The sequence below is a fragment of the Macaca thibetana genome, chromosome 6 (assembly GCF_024542745.1).
Source record: "Macaca thibetana thibetana isolate TM-01 chromosome 6, ASM2454274v1, whole genome shotgun sequence".
In the NCBI taxonomy this organism is placed as follows: Eukaryota; Metazoa; Chordata; class Mammalia; order Primates; family Cercopithecidae; genus Macaca; species Macaca thibetana.
In genome coordinates, this window is record NC_065583.1 from 103,955,626 (window position 1) to 103,976,464 (window position 20,839).

At 38.0% G+C, this 20,839-nt stretch overlaps 2 pseudogenes; one reads left to right on the plus strand and one right to left on the minus strand.

Moving 5' to 3' along the window:
- Positions 1-12,627: 12,627 nt before the first annotated feature.
- On the minus strand, positions 12,628-19,148 carry LOC126956157 (40S ribosomal protein S2-like; annotated as a pseudogene).
- A 90-nt stretch (positions 19,149-19,238) lies between these two features.
- LOC126957623 (60S ribosomal protein L23a-like) lies at positions 19,239-19,709 on the plus strand (annotated as a pseudogene).
- The last annotated feature ends 1,130 nt before the right edge of the window (positions 19,710-20,839 follow it).

Consider the following 20,839-nt stretch of genomic DNA (forward strand, 5'->3'; position numbering starts at 1 on the left):
CCACTGTCTTTAACTATAATACACACAGAGCAACTCAATACATGTGTCTGTTATTTATTCTTGAGCTCTCCTAAAATAGTAGTAACAGTTTTCATAGACCTCTTTACAAGACGTGAAATGTATATTTGATTCCCTAAGGAATCTTAGCCCACAATTTCTTGTTAGCTTTAAAAATTAAGGCTTTTGGCCGGGCGCGGTGGCTCAAGCCTGTAATCCCAGCACTTTGGGAGGCCGAGACGGGCGGATCACGAGGTCAGGAGATCGAGACCATCCTGGCTAACACGGTGAAACCTCGTCTCTACTAAAAAATACAAAAAAAAAAAAAACTAGCCGGGCGAGGTGGCGGGCGCCTGTAGTCCCAGCTACTCGGGAGGCTGAGGCAGGAGAATGGCGTAAACCTGGGAGGCGGAGCTTGCAGTGAGCTGAGATCCGGCCACTGCACTCCAGCCCGGGCGACAGAGCGAGACTCTGTCTCAAAAAAAAAAAAAAAAAAAATAAGGCTTTTTCCCTTAGTGTAATAGATAATTTGGAAAATACAGAAAAAATATTTTTTTAATGACTTTATTATTTTGAAAGGCTAAAAGTAATCACAAATTCATAATTTTCTAAACAATTCGTGTCTTGCATATTGGTTTATCAGACAACTTATTGCTGAGTTTAGGAGACTGCCAAGCAATGCGAAGATTAGAAAGTGCTGGAAAATTAGTTTGTGGAATGAACTCACTGCAATAATATAAATAGTAGAAACATGACAAGGACCATCTTTGTTAGAAATAAACTTATTTCTCTATGCAGAAGACTTATTAATCATACCTCAGGATGTTTAATAGTGTAAACAAATTAAAAACCTCAGCTTGTGATCCAAGGTCATTTTCAAATTGGATATGACCTCAGCCTGCCCCAAGAGGGCTAATGATGTAAAAATAAGTAGGGCCCAGTCCTCTGGGGAACTCAGCGCAGGTCAGCCAGGCTCTTTTGGTGAATGCACCAATCTGCTCTGCCTCCACAGGCCTTTGTGTAGCCAGACTCCCTGAGAAAGGTGGGCTGTCTGCTGTTGCCTGGCACATATGCAAGAATTTTCTTTTTCAATTTCCTTTTCTATTTTTCTTAGATTTATACTCATGTACAAGAAAAGGCTCATAAGACACTAAAAATATCACAATGGTAAATTTTCCTTTCCTAAACAGAAAGAGAATTCAAGGGTAATGATTTTTCTTTATAAAAGTTAAATATTAATTTAAAATATATTAACATTTGAAGAATAGCATTTTAACGATTACCTACATACCTACTCCTTTAAAAAAAAAAATTGGAAGTTCCCTGTGTGTTCATCTCTTCCCTCCCTACTTAAAGGTAATCGTTACACTGACGTGGAGTGTTTATTTGCTTGTTCTTACTCGCTGTGTTGCCATATTTTTTCTTCTAAACAATATGTTGTTTAATGTTGTATGCTTTTGGCCTTTATATGAAGAGCATCATACCGTATACATTCTTTTGTAACTTCATTGCTTCTACTGTAAGTTATTACTTTTAACTCTCACCTAATAGTCCATTGTATGAATTTGCCACAATTTATTCATTCTCCTGTTGGTGAACATTTGGGCTGTTTTCAATTTTTTTCCTAATATGAATAGTGTCACTATACTATGAACATTACTACACATGTATTTTGGTGTATATGTGCAAGAGTTTCTTTAGGTATGTGCCTAGGAGTGGAATTGCATGCCTTTGAATCTACTAAGTAATGCCAAATTGCTTTTTCAAAGCGATTATAGTGATTTCTACTGCCACTGGCAGTGTACAAGTGTTCTAGTGGCTCATGCTAACACTTAATATTGTCGGAATTTTTAATTTTTGCAAGCTTTGCAGATGTGAAATGTCATCTTACTATGAGCATCTTTTATCTTTTTATACTTTTGGCTACTTCTGCCTCCTCTTTGTGAAATGCTTGCTCAAGTCTTCTGTCCATTCTCTATTGGACTGTGTTTCTCTGGTGATTTATAGTAGGTCTTTGTATATTCCGGGTACAATTTTGGGGGGGGTCATACAAATCACTTCTCCCAGAGTGTGGTTTACTTATTTAATCTCTTAATTTTTTTTTTTTTTTTTTTGGTAAACAGAAGTTTTTAACTTTAATACACTGGAGTTAAATTTATCACTTTTTCTTTATGGTTAGTACTTTCTGTGCTATGTCAAGTAAATATTTCATTACCTTGAGATCATAAAGATATTCTTCAATTTTGTATTTTAAAAGTTTCATACTTTTGCTTTCAATATAACCCCTAATCCACAAGGAATTTTTTGTTTATGTGTATAAAAGGGATCTATAATAAAGAATCTAATTCCATTTTTGATGTTTGACTACCAACAGCTTTCAGGCTCCACCCCTCCCCATTTCCCTCTTGCCCAGCGTCTGGCAAAGCTGATTCCCCTCCCTTGGTGCCAAAGAAAAGTTCAAATCATCCCTCATACCAGCCCCATCACTGACCACATTAAAAATCAAAGACCCTTGTCCCTCCCTCCCTCAAGCCATTTAGAACTGATTTGGGTGCCTGTCCTGTGCTGACCAGAAAGCCTCATCGTGTGTAATAAACTTTTAAAATACCTTCTTGTTGTATATGTGGTATCAACAATCTTGATATCTGAACCAGTTTTGGATGGGGGCATTGCGCTCACCTTTCACGGGGCAACCACAAAAATAAGACCCAGAATATACAACCACAAAAATGAGACCCAATTTCACTTTTTCCCCGACGTGAATAACCAGCTATCTTAGTGATATTAAATTTAAAACTCCACGAACAATACAAAAATTAGCGGGGTGTGGTGGCGCACGCCTGTAATTCCAGCTACTCGGGAGCTACAAATAGGAGAATTGCTTGAACTCGGGAGGCAGAGGTTGCCGCGAACCGAGATCAGGCCACTGCACTCCGGCCTGCGCAGTAGAGCGAGACTCCACCTCAAAACAAACAAAAAGTCAGTCGGGTGCAGCGGCTCACGCGTGTAATCCCAGCACTTTGGGAGGCCAAGGGGAGTGGATCACTTGAGGTCAGGAGTTCTAGACCAGCCTGGCTAACATGGTGAAAACCCATCTCTACTAAAAATACAAAAATTAGCTGGGCGTGGTGGCACGGGCTTGTAATCCCAGCTATTTCGGCAGGCTGAGGCAGGAGAATTGCTTGAACCCGGAAGGCAGAGGTTGCAGCGAGTCGAGATCGCACCACTGTTCTCCAGCCTGGCGACAGAGAGAAACTCCATCTCAAAATGGAAAAAAAAAAAAAAAAAAAAAAAAAAAAGAGTCCATCTTTTCCCCATCACCTTTGTTAACAATCAAACCTGTTTCTGGGTTCTGGGTTCTCTATTTTCTCCTGTTGGTTATTTGTGCTATTTCTGTGCAAATGCCACTATCTTAACTGCTCCAGCTTTATAAAACACCTGTTTTCTGGTAAGGCAAGTCTCTTCCTTCTGTTTTTCTTCTTTAGCAGTGTTTAATTCTTGGCCCTTTTCTTTCCATATGAATTTTAGAATCAGCTTGTTAGTTTCCACAAAGAAACCTTGTTAGGATTTTGATTGAAATAGTATTGAATCTTTACATCTTTATGAATTTGTCTTCCAATCCATGATTACAAGACTTATACTCCATTTATTTAGTCTTTTTATCTCTTTCAAAAAAAAATTTATAATTTCTTCATAAGGATCTTACCCATTGTTTGTTAGATTCATTTCTAGGCACTTTATATTTTTGGATGCTGTTGTAATTAATGTCTTTTTTAAAGATAATTACACCTAGGCGGGGTGACTCATGCCTGTAATCCCAGCACTTTGGGAGGCTGAGGCAGGAGGATCTCTTGAGCTCAGGAGTTCAGGACCAGCCTGGACAACATAGTGAGACCTTGCCTCTGCTAAAAACCAAAACAATTAGCTGGGTGTGGTGGTGTGCACCTGTAGTCCCAGCTTCTTGGGAGACTGAGGTGGGAGGCTCACTTGAGCCAAGGAAGTTGAGGCTGCAGTGAGCCATGATTGTACCACTGCCCTTCAGCCTGTGTGACAAAGTGAGACCCTGTCTTAATAAATAAATTAATTAAATAAAAGATAATTGTAGATTAATATGCAGTTTAAGATACAATGCAGAAAGATCCTTTGTACACTTTGCCCAGTTTCCTCCAATGGTAATCTTTTTCAAAATAATAGCATAATATTACAACCAGAAAATTAATACAATTCACTGATTTTATTTAGATTTTTCCAATTTGAATTGTACGAGTGTGTGTGTTAAGTTCTATACACTTGTATTTTTTTTTTTTTTTAAACAGGGTCTTGTTCTGGCAACCACTAATTAGTCCTCCATTTCTAAAATTTGGCACTCCCAAAATTTTATTTGCATGGAATAATTTAGTGTGTAACTTTTTGGGGTTATAAAGTTACATACTATATTATTGTACTCAACAAAATTCCCTAGAGACATCCAAGTCATATGTATCAACAGACATTTATTTTTATTGCTTAGTAGAATTCCATGCTGTGCATATACCACAATTTCTTTAACCATTCATCTGTTGACGTCCAGTTTTTAACAATAACAAATAAAGCTGCTATAACCCTTAATATTTGGGTTTTTATGTTAAAATAACTTTCATTCCTGTGGCATAAATGTCCAGGAGTGCAATTATTGGGCTGTATGGTAGTTGCAAGTTTAACATTTTAAACAACTGTTAAACTCTTTTCCAGAGTGGCTTACCATTTTACATTCCCACCAGTTATGTATGAGTGAGCCAGTTTCTCTGCATCCTTGCCAGCATTTGGTGGTGTTATTTTTTAAAATCTTAGTCATGTTGATATGTGTGTGGGGGTATCTCATTGTAGTTTTAATTTAAAGTTTCCTAATGGCTTATGATATTGAATACCTTTTCATGTGCTTATTTTTATCCTCTTTGGTAAAATGTCTGTTTATATATTTTGTTCATTTAATAGATTATTTTTTACTGTTGAGTTCTGAGAGTTCTTTACATATTCTAGAATTTAAAATATGTAAGTTCTTTGCTAGATATTTGGTGCTATGATTTGAAAGATGGCATTCCCTCCAAAATTCATGTGTTGAAACTTAATCACCATTATGATGGTATTAAGCGGTGGGGTCTTTTTGGGAAGTGATTAAGTCAGGGGGACTCTCCTCTCATGAATGAATTAGTGCCTAGCTGGAGGGAACTAGCTTAGGCCCTTTTTGCCCTTTCCATCCCTTCAGCTATTTGAGGACATAGCATTTGTCCCCTCAGGAGGATGCAGCAACAGGGCTCCATCTTGGTTGAAAGTGGAGATACCAGACGCTGGTGATTAAATCTTGGAATTCCCATCCTCCAGAACTGTGAAAAATAAATGTCTGTTCTTTATAAATTACCCAGTTTGAGGTATTTTGTTATAGCAGTACAAAAGGACTAAGGCGTATGACTTGCAAATATTTTCTCCAGGTGTGTAGTTTTCCTTTTCATCCTCTTTATGTAGCTTTCACAGAACAAACATTTCTAATTTCAGTGAGGTCTAATTCATCAGTTTTTCTTTTTTATGTATCATGCTGCTGTTGGTGTCAAGTCTGACAACTACTGGCTCAGCCCCAGAACCTGACAACTTTCTGTTATGTGTTTTGCTGAAAGTCTTATAGGTTTATATTTTACATTTAAGTCTGTGATCCAATTTGAGCTCATTTTTAAAATATAAAGCATGAAATTTAGATCTAGGGCTTTTTTTTTTTTTTTACCCCCATATGGATATGCAATTGTTCCAGCATCATTTGTTGAAAATGGTTTTGCGCCTTTAAATTTCCTTTAAATTGGTGTTGCGCCTTTGTCAAAAGTCAGTGTAGCAGACTGTGTGAATCTATTTCTGAGTCTCCTGCGCTGCTCCGTTGATTCATGTGTCTACCCCTCTGCCCACACCACACTCTCTTGATTACAGCAATTATAGAGCCAGGTTTCATATGGGTAGAGTAGTTTCTCCCATTTCTTTGTCTTTCTTCTTTGTCAAGATTGCTTTAGCTATTCAGTGCCTGTGCCTTTTCATATATATTTTAGCATAAGCTTGCCTAGGTCTATGAAAAAACTATTGCTAAGATTTTGATAGGAATTACACTAAACTATAGACAAATTTGGGGAGAATTGACAGCTTTTACTAAAGTGAATCTTCCAGTTCATAAACATGATATATCTCTTCATTTGTTTAAGTCTTCTTTGACTTTCACAAAATCAGCATTTTGTAATTTGTAGCATATAGATCTAGTGCATGCTAAGTAAATGCATAAGTATTTCATTTTCCTTGGAGTGATTGTAAATTGCCCTGTGTTTTTAATGTCAGCTTCTGCATGTTCACTGTTACTATAATTGATTTTTATGTGTCTTTATATTTATTTGAATTACTAACATATTTAGATTTATTTTGACAATTTTATTTAGTGGTTTGTATTTGCCCTACCTTTTCTATGGTCTTTCTTGTCCTCCCCTGCATCAATTGCATTTTTTTTTCTCATTCAATTTTTTTCCCTGCTAGTTAGGAGATTTTTTTTTATTATATTTTTTGAGACAGAGTCTTGCTCCGTTGCCCAGGCTGGAGTGCAGTGGCGTGATCTCAGCTCACTGCAACCTCCGCCTCCCCAGTTCAAGCAATTCTCGTGCGTCCAGCCTCCCAAGTAGCTGGGATTACAGGCTCATGCCACCACGCCCAGCTAACTTTTGTATTTTTAGTAGAGAAAGGGTTTCACCACGTTGGCCAGGCTGGTCTCAAACTCCTGACCTCAGGTGATTCACCCACCTCGGCCTCACAAAGTGCTGGGACTACAGGCGTGAGCCACCACGCCTGGCCTTTATTTTGTTATTTTTTGAGGCAGAGTCTTACTTTGTCACCCAGGCTAGAGTGCAGTGGTGCGATCTCAGCTCGCTTCAGCCTCTGCCTCCTGGGTTCAAGCGATTCTCATGCCTCAGCCTCCCAAGTAACTGGGATTACAGGTGAGCGCCACCACGCCAGGCTAATTCTTGTGTTTTTAGTAGCGACAGGGTTTTGCCATGTTGGCTGGCTGGCCTCAAACTCCTGACCTCAGGTATCTTCCTGCCTCAGCCTCCCAAAGTACTGGGATTACAGGCATGAGCCACCACATCCAGCTAGTAAGGAAATTTTATGCTATATTATTTTCACTTTGTTAATCATTCTAAAATTAGCTTTCAAATATCATTTATCAAAATCTAACATTAATTAATATGTTTGCCCCCTTAAACATATAAAATCCTTAGGACATTTTATTTTATTCTTTCTTTCTGAAATTTTATTTTATAATTTCAAATTTTATTCTCAATTCACAGGGTACTGTGCAGAATTGTTATGTGAGTACATAGTATGATGCTGAGGCTTGGGGTGCCAATAATCCTGTCACCCAGGTAGTGAGCATAGTACTCAACAGGAAGCTTTTCAGCCCTTGCTCGCCTCTCTCTCTCCTTCCTCTAGGAGGCCCCAGTGTCTATTGTTCCTGTTTTTATGTCATGTGTACCCAGTGCTTAGCTCCCACTTATAAGTGAGAACCTGTGGTATTTGGTTTTCTTTTCCTACATTAATTTGCTTAGGATAATGGCCTCCAGCTACATCAATGTTTCTGCAAAGCACATGACTTTATTCTTTTTTATGGCTGCATAGTATTCCATGGTATACATGTACTACATTTTCTTTATTCAATCCAACATTGATGGGCATCTAGATTGATTCCATGTCTTTGCTATTGTGAATAGTGCTGTGATGAACATATGAGTACATGTGTCTTTTTGGTAGAATGATTTATTTGTCTTTGGTTATATAATCCAATAATGGGATTTCTGGGTCAAATAGCAGTTCTGTTTTCAGTTTTATGTGAAATCTCCAAACTGCTTTCCACAGTGACTAAACTAATTTACATTCCCACCAACTGTGTATAAGCATTCTCTTTTCTCCACAGCCTTGCCAGCATCTGTTAATTTTTGACTTTTTAATAATAGCCATTTTGACTAGTGTCAGATGGTATCTCATAATGGATTTGATTTGCATTTCTCTGTTGAGCATTTTCCCATATGTTTGTTGGCCACTTTTTTATCTTCTTTTGGGAAGTGTCTGTTCATGTCTTTTGCCTATCTTTTAAAGGTAATGTTTTTTTTTTACCTTTTAAAAAACAAACTTACAAATTGTTTAAGTTACTTACAAATTCTGGATATTAGACCTTTGTTGGATGAATAGTTTGCAAATATTTTCTCCCATTTTGTAGGCTGTCTGTTAAATCTGTTGATCATTTCTTTTGCTGTGCAGAAACTATTTAGTTTAAGTAGATCACACCTGTCAATTTTTGTTCCTGCTGCAATTACTTTTGAGAATTTAGTCACAAATTCTTTCCCAAGGCCGATGTCCAGAATGGTATTTCTTAGATTTTCTTTGAGGAGTCTTGTAATTAGAGGTCTTAGATTTAAGTCTTTAATCCACCTTGGGGTAATTTTTGGATGTGGTGAAATGTCGAGGTCCTTTTGTTTCCTTCTGGTTATGGATAGCCAGCTGTCTCAGCACCATTTGTCGAATAGAGTCCTTTATCCATTGTTTATTTTTGTCAACTTTTTTGAATATCAGATGGTTGCAGGTGTGCAGCTTTTTTTTCTGGGTTTTCTATTCTGTTTCATTGGTCTATGTGTCTGTTTTTGTACCAGTACCATGCTGTTTGGTTACTGTAGCCTTATTAGAATAATTTGAAGTTGGGTAATGTGATGCCTCCTGCTTCGCTCTTTTTGCTTAGGATTGCTATGGCTATTTAATTTCAGAAGTTTTTTCTAATTCTGTGAAAAATGACATTGGTAGCTTGACAGGAATAGTGTTGAATTTGTAGATTGCTTTGGGCTATGTCCATTTTAATAATATTGATTCTTCCAATCCATGAACATAGAATGTTTTTTCATTTGTTTATGTCATCTATGATTTCTTTCAGCAGCATTTTGTAGTTCTCCTCATAGAGATCTTTCACCTCCTTAACTGGATGTGTACCTAGGGTTTTTCTTTTCTTTTTTTTGAGACGGAGTCTCGCCCTGTTGCCCAGGCTGGAGTGCAGTGGCACGATCTGGGCTCACTGCAAGCTCCGCCTCCTGGGTTCACGCCATTCTCCTGCCTCAGCCTCCCCAGTAGCTGAGACTACAGGCGCCCACCACCACGCCCGGCTAATTTTTTTGTATTTTTAGTAGAGGCAGGGTTTCACTGTGTTAGTCAGGATGGTCTCGATCTCCTGACCTCATGATCTGCCTGCCTCGGCCTCCCAAAGTGCTGGAATTACAGGCGCGAGCCACTGCGCCCGGCCCTTAGGTTTGTTTGTGGTGTTTGTTTGTTTTTTTTTTTTTTTTTTGAGGGGCTTAGTAAAATGGAATTACATTCTTGATTTGGCTCTCAGCTTGAATGCTGTTGTTGTATAGAAATACTATTGATTTTTGTACATTGATTTTGTATCCTGAAACTTTACAGAGGTCATTTATCAGTTTTAGGAGCCTTTTGGTAGAGTCTTTAGGGTTTTCTAGGTATACAATCATATCATCAGTGAAGAAAGATAATTTGACTTATTCTTTTTATTTTTTTTTAAATTTCCATTGGTTATTGGAGAACAGGTAATGTTTGTTACATGAGTAAGTTCCTTAGTGGTGATTTGTGAGATTTTGGTACACCGATCACCCGAGCAGTATACACCGCACTCTATTTGTAGTCTTTTATCCCTCACCTCCTTTCCCCTCTTTCCCCGAGTCCCCAAAGTCCATTGTGTCATTCTTATGCCTTTGCATCCTCATAGCTTAGCTCCTGCTATAAGCAAGAACATACGATGTTTGTTTTTCCATTCCTGAGTTACTTCACTTAGAATAATAGCCTCCAATCTCATCCAGGTCACTGCAAATGCCATTAATTCATTCCTTTTTATGGCTTAGTAGTATTCCATCATATATATACATATACCACAGTTGTTTTTTTTTTAATCCACTCATTGATTGATGGGCATTTGGGTTGGTTCCACGATTTTGCAATTGTGAATTGTGCTGCTATAAACATGCGTGTGCAAGTATGTTTCCCATATAATGACTTCTTTTCCTCTGGATAGATACCCAGCAGTGGAATTGCTGGATCAAATGGTAGTTCTACTTTTAGTTCTTTAAGGAATTTCCACACTGTTTTCCATAGTGGTTGTACTAGTTTACATTCCCACCAGCAGCATAGAAATGTTCCCTGTTCACTACATCCACACCAACATCTACTATTTTTTGTTTTTTTTTTATTATGGCCATTCTCGCAGGAGTAAGACGGTATCACATTGTGGTTTTGATTTGCATCTCCCTGATCATTAGTGATGTCAAGCATTTTTTCATATGTTTGTTGGCCATTTGTGTATCTTCTTTTGAGGATTGTCTATTCATGTCCTTAGCTCACTTTTTGATGAGATTGTTTTTTCTTATTTATTTGTTGAATTCATTGTAGATTCTGGATATTAGTCCTTTGTCAGATGTATAGATTGTGAAGATTTCTTCCCACTCTGTGGGTTATCTATTTACTCTGCTGGCTGTTCCTTTTGCTGTGCAAAAGTGCTTTAGTTGAATTAAGTCCCAGCTATTTATCTTTGTTTTTATTGTATTTGCTTTTGGGTTCTCGTCATGAAATCTTTGGCTAAGCCAATGTCTAGAAGAGTTTTTCCAATGTTATCTTCTAGAATTTTTATAGTTTCAGGTCTTAGATTTAAGTTCTTAATACATCTTGAGTTGATTTTTGTATAAGGTGAGATATGAGGATCCAGTTTCATTCTCCTACATGTAGCTAATCAATTATCCCAGCATCATTTGTTGAAAAGGGTGTCCTTTCCCCACTTTATGTTTTTGTTTGCTTTGTTGAAGATCAGTTGGGTGTAAGTATTTGGGTTTATTTCTGGGTTCTCTATTCTGTTTCATTGGTCTATGTGCCTATTTTTATACCTGTACCATGCTGTTTTGGTGACTATGGCCTTATAGTATAGTTTGAAATCAGGTAATGTGATGCCTCCAGATTTGTTCTTTTTGCTTAGCCTTGCTTTGGCTATGAGGGCGCTCTTTTGTTTCTATATGAATTTTAGAATTTTTTTTCTAATTCTGTGAGGAATGATGGTGGTATTTTTATGGGAATTGCACTGAATTTGTAGATTGCTTTTGGCAGTATGGTCATTTTCATAATATTGATTCTACCCATCCATGAGCATGTAATGTGTTTCCATTTGTTTGTGGCATCTATGATTTCTTTCAGCAGTGTTTTGTAGTTTTCCTTGTAGAGATCTTTCACCTCCCTGATTAGGTATATTCCTAAATGGTTTTTTTTTTTTCTTTCTTTCAGCTATTGTAAAAGGGGTTGAGTTCTTGATTTGATTCTCAGCTTGGTCACCATCGGTGTACAGAAGAGCTACTGATTTGTATACAGCAATTTGTATCTGGAAACTTTGCTGAATTCTTTTATCAGTTCTAGGAGCTTTCTGGAGGAGTCTTTAGGGTTTTCTACATAAATGGTCATATCATCAGCAAACAGCGATAGCTTGACTTCCTCTTTATTGATTTGGATGCCCTTTATTTTTTTCTCTTGTCTGGTTGCTCTGGCTAGGACTTCCAGTACTATGATGAAGAAGAGTAGTGAGAGTGGGCTTCCCTGTCTTGTTCCAGTTCTCAGAGGGAATGCTTTCAACTTTTCCCCATTCAGTATTACGTTGGCTGTTGGTCTGTCATAGATGACTTTTATTATACTGAGGTATGACCCTTGTATGCCGATTTTGCTGAGAGTTTTAATCATAAAGAGATGCTGATTTTGTTGAATACTTTTTCTGCATCTATTCAGATGATCATGTGATTTTTGATTTTAATTCTGTTTATGTGGTGTATCACATTTATTGACCTGTGTATGTTAAACCATCCCTGCATCATTGGTACGAAACCCACTTTATCATGGTGGATTATCTTTTTGATATGTTGTTGGATTCAGTTAGCTAGTATTTTAGCATCTATGTGCATCAGGGCTATTGGTCTCTAGTTTTCACTTTTGGTTATGTCCATTCCTGGTTTTGGTATTAGGGTGATACTGGCTTCATAGAATGATTTAGGGAGGGATCCCTCTTTCTCTATCTTGTGGAATAGTGTCAATATGATTGGTATCAAATCTTCTTTGAACGTCTGGTAGAATTTTGCTGTGAATCCGTCTGGTCCTGGACTTTTTTTTGTTGGTAATTTTTAAATTACCATTTCAATCTCACTGCTTGTTATTGGTCTGTTCAGTGTATCTAATTCTTCCCGATATAAATTAAGCTAAGAGGGTTGTATCTTTCCAAGAATTTATCCATCTTTTCTAGGTTTTCTAGTTTATGTATGTAAAGGTGTTCATAGTAGCCTTGAGTCATCTTTTGCATTTCTGTGGTGTCACTTGTAATATCTCCCATTTCATTTCTTACTGAGCTTATTTGGATTTTCTCTCTTCTTTTCTTGGTTAATCTTGCTAATGGTCTGTCAATTTTATTTATCATCTCAAAGAACCAGCTTTGTGTTTGATTTATCTCTTTTTTTTTTTTTCAGGCTTCATTCACTTTATTTTTCTTGTATAAAAACCCTATGTTGTAGCCATAGCTGGAGCTTGGGTCCTCTGCACGGAAACTCTAGCGTGGGTCTTGACGAGGTGGTCAGTGAATTCCTTATAGGGAGACTTGGTGAATACAGTCTCCTTCTAGAGGTCAGGGGTCAAGTAGCTTTAGGTCTGAGATGGCATCAAAGGTGGTCTTGCCTAAGTTGCCCAGGGTGGCAATGCAGTCCCTGGCTGAGGTGTAGTAGTCATCAATACCAGGCATCATCAGCAACTTCTTGCGCACAGGGGCTGAGATGATGCCAGTGCCCCTGGGCACAGGGATAAAGTCACCAGCACAGAGCCGCAGCGGCCTGTCACCTTGCAAGGGATGGCATGGGGGTTTCCAATCTTGTTCCCCCAGTAGCCTATGTGCACAGGGACAATGGAGTGCTTGGCCAGGATCGTGGCCCCAAGGACGGCAGTGACCACCTTCTTGGAGCACTTAACACCCAGACCGTCGTGGCCATTGTAGTCCCCGATGGCAACAAACGCTTTGAACCTGGTGCTGTGGCCAGCGTGGGTCTGCTTCTGCACTGGCATAACCTTCAAAACCTCATCCTTGAGAGAGGCCCCCAGGAAAAAGTCAATGATCTCAGACTCCTTGATGGGCAGGGAGAATAGCTCTCCAGGGATTTCATCTTCATGTCCTTGACCAGATGGCCCAGCTTGGTGATGGGCATCCACTCCTTGTCCTCACCTTGCCTCTGCAAGCTCCGTGGCTGCGACCCTGGCCCTGGATGCTACTGCCAAAGCCTCCCAGGAAGCCACCGTGGTTCCCTATCCCAGGGCCCCTGGGGCCTCCAGCCCCACCTGCCCCTGCATTGCATCGGTGTCATTCGCCATTTGGTGTTTTCTCAAAGAAGCTGATTTATCTTTTGTATTTTTTTTTTAAATTCATTTAGTTCTGTTTTGATCTTGGTTATTTCCTTTCTTCTGCTGGTTTGGGTTTGATTTGTTCTTGTTTCTCTAGTTCCTTGAGGTGTGACCTTAGATTGTCTGTTTGTGCTCTTTCAGACTTTTTGATGTAGGCATTTAGGGCTATGAACTTTCCTCTTAGCACTGCCTTTGCTGTGTCCCAGAGGTTTTGATAGGTTGTGTCACTATTGTCGTTCAGTTTGAAGAACTTTTTAATTTCCATTTTGATTTCATTTTTCACCCAGTGATCATTCAGGAGCAGGTTATTTAATGTCCATGGATTTGCATGGTTTTGAAGGTTCTTTTTGGAGTTGGTTTCCAGTTTTATTCCACTGTGGTCTGAGAGATTGCTTGTTACAATTTTGATTTTCTTAAATCTATCCAATTTCGATTTTCTGAATCATATTTGTGGCCTATAACATGGTCTATCCTGGAGAAAGTTCCATGCACTGTTGAATAGAATGTATATTCTGCAGTTGTTGGATGGAATGTGCTGTATATATCTGTCAAGTCAATTTATTCCAAGGTATAGTTTAAATCCATTGTTTCTTTGTTGACTTTCTGTCTTGATGACCTGTCTAGTGCTGTCAGTGGAGTATCGAAGTCTCCCACTATTATTGTGTTGCTGTCTATCTCATTTCTTAGGTCTATTAGTAATTATTTTATAAGTTTGGGAGCTCCAGTGTTAGGTGCATATATATTTAGGATTGTGATATTTTCCTGTTGGACAAGCCTTTTGTTGTTATATAATGTCTCTCTGTCTTTTTTAACTGCTGTTGCTTTAAAGTTTGTTACGTCTGATATAAGAACAGCTACCCCTATTTGCTTTCGTTGTCCCTTTGCCTGAAATGTCTTTTTATACTCCTTTACCTTAAGTTTGTGTGAGTCCTTTTGTGTTAGGTGAGTCTCTTGAAGTCAGCAGATGGTTGGTGACTTCTTATCCATTTTGCCATTCTGTATCTTTTAAGTGGAGCATTTAGGCCATTTACATACAATGTTAGTATTGAGATGTGAGGTACCATTCCATTCATTGTGCTATTCCTTGCCTGTATACCTTGATTTTTTGTTTTTGTTTTTTAAATTGTAGTTTTGTTTCATAGGTCCTATGAGATTTATGCTTTAAAGAAGTTCTGTTTTGATGTGTTTCCAGGATTTGTTTCAAGATTTAGAGCTCCTTTTAGCAGTTCTTGTAGTGGTGGCCTGGTAGTGGCAAATTCTCTCAGCATTTGTCTGAAAAAGACTCTCTTTCCTTCACTTACAAAGTTTAATTTCACTGGGTACAAAACTCTTGGCTGTTGTTTTGTTTGAGGAGGCTGAAGATAGAGCCCCAGTCCTGTTTAGCTTTCAGGGTTTCTGCTGAGAAATGTGCTGTTAATCTGATATGTTTTTCTGTATGGGTTACCTGGTGCTTTTGTCTCACAGCTCTTAAGATTTTTTTCTTCATCTTAACTTTAGATAATCTGATGTCAATGTGCCTAGGTGATGATCTTTTTGTGATCAATTTCCCAGGTGTTCTTTGTACTTCTTGTATTTGGATGTCTAGGTCTCTAGCAAAGCAAGGAAAGCTTTCCTCAATTATTCTCCCAAATATGTTTTCCAAACTTTTAGAATTCTCTTCTTCCTCAGGAACACCGATAATTCTTCAGTACAGTCGTTTAACATAATCCCAGACTTCTTGGAGGCATTTTCTTATTCATTTTTCTTTGTCTTTGTTGGATTGGGTTAATTCAAAGAACTTCTCTTCAAGCTTTGAGTTTCCTTCTTTCACTTGTTCAATTCTATTGCTGAGACTTTCCAGAGCATTTTGCAATTCTCTAAGTGTGTCCATTGTTTCCTGAAGTTTTGATTTTTTTTTTAATTTATGCTATCTATTTCCTTGAATATTTCTCCCTTCACTTGTATCATTTTTCGGATTTCCTTACATTGGACTTTGCCTTTTTCTGGTGCCTCCCTGATTAGCTTAGTAACTAACCTCCTAAATTCTTTTCCGGTTAAATCAGGGATTTCTTCTTAGCTGAATGGATCCATTGCTGGTGAGCTAGTGTGATTTTTTAGAGGTGTTAAAGAACCTTGTTTTGTCATATTACCAGAGTTGGTTTTCTAGTTCCTTCTCATTTGGGTAGGCTCTGTCAGAGGGAAGGTCTAGGGCTGAACACTGTTACTCAGATTCTTTTGTCCCATGGGGTGTTCCCTTGATGTAGTACTCTCCCCCTTTTCCTAAGGATGTGGCTTCCTGAGAGCTGAGATGTAGTGATTGTTATCTCTCTTCTGGATCTAGCCACCCAGCAAGTCTACCAGGCTTTGGGCTGGTAGTGGGGGTTGTCTGCACAGAGTACTGTGATGTGAACTGTCTGTGGGTCTCTCAGCCATGAATATCAGCGCAGTATTTGGGGTGTCTCTTGAGTCCTGCAAAAGCAATCCACTTCCTTCAGGGGTCTGTGGGTCCTCTCAGGTTTCCTGATTCATTCCTGCAGTCATTCTGGAGCAAAAATTCATGATGCGAGATTCACATGCTGCTCTTTCCATCCGAGTTGGAGCTGAAATCTAGTCCTGCCTCCCATCTGCCAATGACTTCTTTTTTCTATTTAGATGTCTTTTATTTATTTCTCTTGTCTGATTGTTCTGGCTAGGACTTCCAGTACTATGTTGAATCTTAGAACATTTTAATTCTAATGATACCACTCCTGGCTTACATACTCTGTCTTATATGTTATTATGTTATTGTTATATAATATAATTTTATCATTTTTGTTTATCTCCACAAAACTGTATCATTTTTATTTTATAAGAATCAGTGTTTTGTTTTCATTCTATCACATACCTACATTTTTTTCTTTTTACAGCATTTTTTATCCCTTTTTTCATTTCCAACTTTTAAGTTCAGGGATACATGTGCAGGATGTTCATGTTTGTTACATAGGTAAACATGTGCCATAGTGGTTTGCTGTACAGATCATCCCATCACCTAGGTATTAAGCCCAGCATCCATTAGCTGTTTTTCCTGATGCTCTCCCACCTCCCACCCTCTACCCTCCAATAGGCCTCAGTGTGTGTTGTTCTCCTCCCCCTTGTATCCATGTTTTCTCGTCATTCACCTCCCACTTATAAGTGAGAACATGTGGTATTTGGTTTTCTGTTCCTGTGTCAGTTTGCTGAGGATAATGGCTTCCAGCTCCATCCATGTCCCTGAAAAGGACATGATTTTGTTCTTTTTTATGACTGCATAGTATTCCATGGTGTATATGTACCACATTTTCTTTATCCAGCCTATTATTGATGGGGATTTAGGCTGATTCCATGTCTTTGCTATTGTGAATAGTGCTGCAATGAACATATGTGTCCATGTATCTTTATAACAGAATGCTTTATATTCCATTGAGTATACATCCAATAGTGGGATTGTTGAGTTGAATGGTATTTCTGCCTCTAGGCCTTTGAGGAATTGCCATACTGTCTTCCACAATGGTCGAACTAATTTATACTTCTACCAATAGTGTAAAAGTGTTCCTTTTTCTGCCAGGTGTGGTTGCTCATGCTTGTAATCCCAGCACTTTGGGAGGCCAAGGCAGGGAGATCACCTGAGGTCAGGAGTTTGAGATCAGCTTGGCCAACATGGCAAAACCTTTTCTCTACTAAAAATACAAAAATTAGCCTGATGTGGTGGTGGACGCCTGTAATCCCAGCTACATGGGAGGCTGAGACAGGAGAATCGCTTGAACCCGGGAGGCAGAGGTTGCAGTGAGCCAAGATCATGCCACTACACTCTAGCCTGAGCAACAGAGCAAGACTCCATCTCTCTCTATATATATATATTCCTTTTTCTCCATCCCCTTGGCAGTATCTGTTGTTTTTTGACTTTTTAATAATAGCCATTATGACTGACATGAGATGGTATCTCATCATGGTTTTGATTTGCATTTCTCTAATGATCAGTGATGTTGAGCTTTTTTGCATATGTTTCTTGACTGAATGTATGTCTTCTTTTGAGAAGTGTCTGTCATGTCCTTTGCCCACTTTATAACGGGGTTGTTTTTTTCTTGTAAATTTGTTTAAGCTCCTTGTAGACTCTGCCTATTAGACCTTTGTCAGATGGATAGATTGCAAAAATTTTCTACCATTTTGTAGGTTGTCTGTTCACTCTGATAACATATCTACAATTTTCTTTGCATGTCAGACTTTCCACCTGAGATTACTTTCCTTCTGCCTGAAGTGCATACATAGAATTTTCTTTAATGAGAATTTGTTGGTAGTAAACTTTCTCAATTTCCTTTCCCTCCACTGAATTATATTAATTTTCCCCTTGGTCTCTAAAGATATTTTTCTTGGATAATTCTAGATTAATAATTATTTTCTGTTACCAGAGTCAATATATAATGTTCTTTGTCTTCTGGTTTCAGTTATTGAAAATTTGGCTATCAGTTCATTGTTTTTCCTTTAAAGGTAACATGACTTTTCTCTCTAGTTGCATTTAAAATCATTTTGTCTTTGGTGTTTTGCCATTACTATGATATGTGTAGGTATGAATTTATTTTTATTTTTATTTTTCCCACTGGGGACTTGTTGGGCTTTATAAGTTTGCGGATTGTTGTTATCATAAATGTTGATGAGTTCTCAGCCATTATTTCTTCAGTTATTGTCTCATCCCATTTTATCTCTTCTGTCCTTCTGTCATCTGATTACATGTGTTTTAGACCTTCTTGCTCAATGCTCTATGTCACTTAACTTTCTTTTATACTTTCTATCTCTTTTTCTCTTTCTGCTTTATTCTGGGTAATTGAGCTCTACCTTCCAGTTCACTAATTCTCTCTTTAGCTGCCTTTAATCTGCTATAGAACTTACTAAGTTTTAAATTTCAATTATTATATATTTAGTTCTTTTTCAAATTTTTACTTAATAGTTTATTTTTTCCTTTTTTAACTCATGTTTTAATTCTCTTGGTTCACTGAAGACATTAACATATTTATTTTATATTCTATGATTGGTACTTTAGTGTCTGAAGTTTTCATATATTTGATTTTGTTCTTTGTTGTTTCTGCTGGTTCTTACTCATAGTACCTTGTTTTCCTGTGTATTTTGTGAATTTTCATGATGGTGAATTGTTATTTCTTAGAACAGTGAGAATTCTTTAAGGTCTGACTTGAAGGTTAGTTATTGCAGAGATTTATATTTGATTCTATTATGTGTCTGAGAACTAAATTCTTGACTTGAGGTTTCTTGTACCACCTATGTAGTGTGAAGTTAGGATGTAGACAGGGAGAAAGCTGTTGTGGTTATTAATACTTAGGTTTTTTCCCACTTTCTATTCAACACTAAGGTCAGACCCATTTCCCTGAAGTTCTCTTTAGGGGTTTGGGGGAAGAGAGTTGTGATTACTTTTAGTATACTATTACTTAGAAGGTGTAGCATTTTGTCATCCCATTTTTATTGGAAGAATCACTTATTATGCTTTCTAACTTGAGAAGACCTGGTCTTTTTCTCCTCCCTCCCAATCCCTGGGAGGCTGTGGAAATCTAAGGTCAAGGTCATTTAGTTAGATATATAACCTCAAGAGAAAAGCAGGTTTCAGTATGGTATGTACCTTTCTGGGTTTCCATAGTCACTTAGTTTTTGACTTCTGAATATTCCTTAATGTCTTGCTTGGCTCTTGTTGCATTTAAAAAGGAAGTTTTAGCCCTTTTCACGAGATGGTGCCAAAAGCAAAGAAGGAAGCTCCCGACCCTCCTAAAACTGCAGCCAAAGCGATGGCTTTGAAGGCCAACGCGGTGTTGAAAGGTTTCCACAGCCACAAAAAAAAAGAGAAGATCTGCACGTTACCCACCTTCCAGCAGCCCCAAACACTGTGACTCCAGAGGCAGTCCAGATATCCTCGGAAGAGCACCCCCAGGAGAAACAAGCTTGACTGCTATGCTATCATCAAGTTTCCACTGACCACGGAGTCTGCCATGAAGAAGATAGAAGACAACAACACATTTGTGTTCACTGTAGATGTTAAAGCCAACATGCACCAGATCTAACAGGCTGTTAAGAATCTCTATGACATTGATGTGGCCAAGGTCAACACCCTGATTTGGCCTGATGGAGAGAAGAAGGCATATGTTCAACTGGCTCCTGATTATGATGCTTTGGATGTTGCCAACAAAATTGGGATTATCTAAACTGAGTCCAGCTGGCTAATTCTAAATATATGTACATATTTTTACCATAAAAAAAGAAGTTTTAGTATTTTATTTAGCATTTTAATGTTTTCAGTTCGTGGTTAGGAAGATATCTAGTCCACCATACTTCTAGAAATGGAAGCTCATTTTTCTTTTGAAGGTAATTAAAGTGAAGGTTATAGTCATCCTCATTAGTAATCACAATGACTTGAAATCATTTCTTGTACCTAAGATAGATACTTTAGCACAAAATGAACAAAGGTCATATAATTAAAGAAAATTATCTTTCTCATATAGATAATGGGAGGGGAGGAAAGTAAAATGTTAAACAAAAAGCAAATGTTAAACCAAATGGTAACATTAATATTATTATTGCTTCTTTACCATTTTTGCACAATTTTCAATCATAATGTATGAGATACTCCTTGCAAGAATTCTATGAGTTGCTGTTTTATTGTAAAATCAGAGTACCCTAAGAGTTGAGGCTGAGGGTTGTAATAGTTGCATTATATTCTGTTGCATTGATAAATATTTTTCTTCTTCTTTTAGTTATTAAAGTTAGTTCCGATTTTTTTTTGTTATAAAGACTACTGTTATGAACTTTGTTGACATGACTTTTTGTCACTTTATTTTTTTCTTATAGGAACAATCTTAAAAATAGTACTTCTGGGTAATAGAGTGTAGACAGCTTTAATTATTAAAAGTCTCATTTATGTGTGTTGGCTTGAGATTATGCATCCCTCAAATTTAGCATAATAACTGTTAGTGAATCACCAAGATCGTTGTAAAGTTTATGGTATAGCAGTAGCCTCAGATTTTGTACTGGTAGGGGTTTTAGAACAATTTCTTTTTCCAGGGCTTTGGCTCCCATTTCGTCTGCCAATTTGAAACCAGACATTCTCCTTTTAGTCATCAAAATACCACCTTCATTAGTTGAAGCCTGTATACCGTAAATGTGAAACAGCTTTTATACAACTTTGTTGGAATATAGCAGTTTGAATTTTCCTTCCTTCCCTCCCTCCCTCCCTCCCTCCCTCCCTCCCTCCCTCCCTCCCTCCCTTCCTTCCTTCCTTCCTTCCTTCCTTCCTTCCTTCCTTCCTTCCTTCCTCTCTCCCTCCCTCCCTCCCTCC